The sequence below is a fragment of the Neomonachus schauinslandi genome, chromosome 11, assembly GCF_002201575.2.
Source record: "Neomonachus schauinslandi chromosome 11, ASM220157v2, whole genome shotgun sequence".
Lineage (NCBI taxonomy): Eukaryota > Metazoa > Chordata > Mammalia > Carnivora > Phocidae > Neomonachus > Neomonachus schauinslandi.
In genome coordinates this window covers 76,313,710-76,317,484 of record NC_058413.1, presented here as the reverse complement: position 1 = coordinate 76,317,484, position 3,775 = coordinate 76,313,710, and the positions used below count along the sequence as shown (strand labels likewise).

At 40.9% G+C, this 3,775-nt stretch overlaps 1 pseudogene; it reads right to left on the bottom strand.

The window, feature by feature from the left end:
- Positions 1-1,825: 1,825 nt before the first annotated feature.
- LOC110571006 lies at positions 1,826-3,544 on the bottom strand (annotated as a pseudogene).
- Positions 3,545-3,775: the final 231 nt, after the last annotated feature.

Genomic DNA, 3,775 nt, shown 5'->3' with positions numbered 1-3,775 from the left:
TGTCTTTTCCTTTTTTTAAGAAACATATATCCAGCTAAAACAATTAAATAAAAAGGTAAGGTATAAGAAAAATAGTTGAAGTCTCAATAAAGTATATTTTCTTTTATTGACATAGAACATATACTTTAAGTGCTGACTCTTTATGAAAAAGTTTCTCCTTGTAAATATGCATAACTATTGCCCAAAAATGTATACAGTGTTTTTCCCAAAATATTTATACACAAAGTGGTCCACTTAAGACCAGCCCCATTATAACCTACTGAATATACATATATGATGTGCTCTGAATTTATTATTTTATTTTATTTTTTTATTATAATTTATGTTACGTTAATCACCATACATTACATCATTAGTTTTTGATGTAGTGTTCCATGGTTCATTGTTTGATATAACACCCAGTGCTCCATGCAGAATGTCCCCTCTTTTTTTTTTTAAGATTTTATTTATTTATTTGAGAGAGAGAGAGAGAGCACATGAGAGGGGGGGAGGGTCAGAGGGAGAAGCAGACTCCCTGCTGAGCAGGGAGCCCGATGCAGGACTCGATCCCAGGACTCCAGGATCATGGCCCGAGCCGAAGGCAGTTGCTTAACCAACTGAGCCACCCAGGCGCCCAACATCCCCTCTTTAATACCCATCACCAGGTTAACCCATCCTCCCACCCCCCTCCCCTCTAGAACCCTCAGTTTGTTTTTCAGAGTCCATCATCTCTCATGGTTCGTCTCCCTCTCCGATTTCCTCCCCTTCATTCTTCCTCTTCTGCTATCTCCTTCTTCTTCTTCTTTTTTTTTTTAACATATAATGTATTATTTGTTTCAGAGGTACAGATCTGAGATTCAACAGTTTTGCACAATTCACAGTGCTCACCATAGCACATACCCTCCCCAATGTCTATCACCCAGCCACCCCATCCCTCCCACCCCACACCCTACTCCAGCAACCCTCAGTTTGTTTCCTGAGATTAAGAATTCCTCATATCAGTGAGGTCATATGATACATGTCTTTCTCTGATTGACTTGATGTGCTCTGAATTTATAAATGGGCTACCCTCTGTATATAAAATATATAGGCATTTATGTTATATGTACAAAGTAAGAAATATAAAAAGGTGAGATGAAAAGAAAAAAAAAAAGTGTTCTATCCTGTAAGATCTAGACAGAAATTCAGTGTAATTAGTGAGATCATGTAAAATGTACTCTTAATTTATAAATGGGCTACCCACAGTATATAAAATATATAGGCATGTATGTTATACATACAAAGTGAAAAATATAAAAAGGAGAGATGAAAAAAGAAAAGAAAAAGTGCCCTTCCCTAAAAGACCCCGACAGCAATTCAGTGAATCATTGAGACCGTGTAAAATGTCTGGAGAACTGTAGTTTTGGCAAATACCTTTCTGAAAAATATCTAAGCTATGAGAGCACTACATTTCCATCTTAAGAATTTAGTAGCCACTCATTTTAGCTGGTTGGTAATCACGCCTTAGTCAAGTGTGTGTAGTGCAGAGAATCAAATCCTAGACCATCAGCATTTAAGCGTGTTTGATGAAAGATTCCAGTGAAGGACCTGAATTCTTCCTCCATCTCAGAGGGAGTTGGGCATGACGGGATGGCAAAGGAGGGGTCAGCTCCCAAGGTGGCTGGTGCAATCTTAACGCTAGATGTTAAAAAACACTCCAAATGTTTCTATTGCATTCTTTCTGCTGCATTTTCTTTATTTCAAGCCACAGGTCTACTTGGAGGGTTATGCAGCAAGTGGCTAATAAATAAAATCAGAGTCTCTGAAGAGTGTCATCACATTAAAAGACAATCGCTGGGTTGTCTCATTAGGCAAAGAGCTCACATCTTTGGTATCCATGAGTTGCTACCATGTATGGGATACCTGAGATGTACCTTGCTCCAGTTAACATTACCATGCTACTCACTACAAAAAAAAAAAAAAAAAAAAGGGAAAACCACAGAGGATAACCAGGGCCCCCACTTTCCGAAGGCTGAGTTGTAACCCGACCCACTGACTTCATCACAGCTTTCTTCTATGTATGTAACGAGTTTCACTTTCCTCAGCGTTGATCTCGGGTTCAAACCACTCCGTTGTGACCGCTGACAGATCCTCAGATTCAAGACTCCAAACTTCAACTCCTTCTGCAGCCCCTGCCACTGTGGCAACTCCCAGGCCAGTTATGTTGGGCATCAAGGGCTTCACTACTGGGATATACAGAATGTCTCATTGTATCTGCAGAAGGATTTTGTTGGCTGTCATTCCTCTGTCTACCTGCAAATGACTAAGAGGAATTCCACACTCGCGGGTATCCAAAATCTCCCAGGTTTGGAAACAAACAGTTTCTAAAGGAGCAAAAACAATATGGCATTTATTGGTGAACTGAGCGAGCCCACAGATGATCCCTCTCACACTAGGTTCCCAGTAAGGTGCATATAACACTGAAAACGTGGGGATGTAATAGCAGCCATAAGAACCAACTACTTCCTTAGCTATAAGGAAGTTTTTCCATTTCCTCTGAGGTCTTTGTAATTCCAAGATTGTCTCTTAGCCAGCGAATAACAGCACCAGCTATAGGTACAGAGCCTTCCAATGCATAATACACTGGTTTGTCTCTGCTGAGCTTGTAAGCCACTGTGGTCAGAAGGCCATGTTCAGAAAATACATACTTGCCGCCTGTATTACATAATAGGAAACAGCCTACTCCATACATATTTTTGGCTTGTCCATCCTGGAAGCACATTTGTCCCACCAATGCAGCAGACTGGTCCCCCAAACACCCAGATATTGGCACACCTTCTAAGGCCCCAGCTTTCATTAGGCCATAGATCTCAGAAGAACTCCAGACATTTGGAAGAGTTTTCATTGGAATTTCAAAAAATTCTCAAAGCTCTTTATCCCATTCTAGAGAATGAATGTCGAAAAGCATTGTCCTACTTGCATTTGTTACATCCGTGCAATGGACACCTCCATTGGCCTCTCCTGTCAAACTCCAAATAAGCCACGAATCAATACTCCCTAAAAGAACTCTATCTTCTTCAACAGCCTTTTGAAATTTTCTCAATTGTCAAGGAGCCAACAAAGGTTCACTGCAATGAAGTAAGTGCTAAGTGGAAGGCCTGTCGGACTTGACAAAGTTATTATTTCCTGGAATTCTTTTAGTAAAATTCTCAACGGTTTGCTGGGTTCTTAGATCAAGCCACACCACAGCATTGTAGAGAGGTTCTCCAGTTAACTTGTCCCAGACTACAGTGGTTTCCCTCTGATTACTGACACCAGTAGCCTTTATGTTGGAAATATCAATATTGAGTTGTCCAAGTTTCTCACATGTTTTCTCTATACACTCATAGACAGACTGCCGAATTTCCTTAGGGTCTTGTTCCACCCATCTTGGGTGGAAACTCTTGGAAACTCTTGTTTTATTTCCACTTGATGATGACTAAGTAGTTCGGCTGTTTTGGAATTGAACACCAAAAAGCGTGTTGAGCTGGTGCTCTGGTCCACTGCCCCCACCAATGGTCCCAAAACTTTTCTTCATGGCTGCCATGAAACCAGCTTGGGGGTCAGCGGTCTATTGCAGCTGGTTTCCCAGATGACGGTGGCGGGCGCGGGAGGGCAGGCCTCCAGACCTGAAGACAAGGCGACCTGCGACTGCAGAACCCCAATAATTTCAAGGTTTATAAGAAGATGAAAAAACAACATGTTTTTTTTATAGCGTTTTTCTGCGATGGTATTTTAAGTTCCATGAGTAAAATTAACTACAATTACTAATATTTGA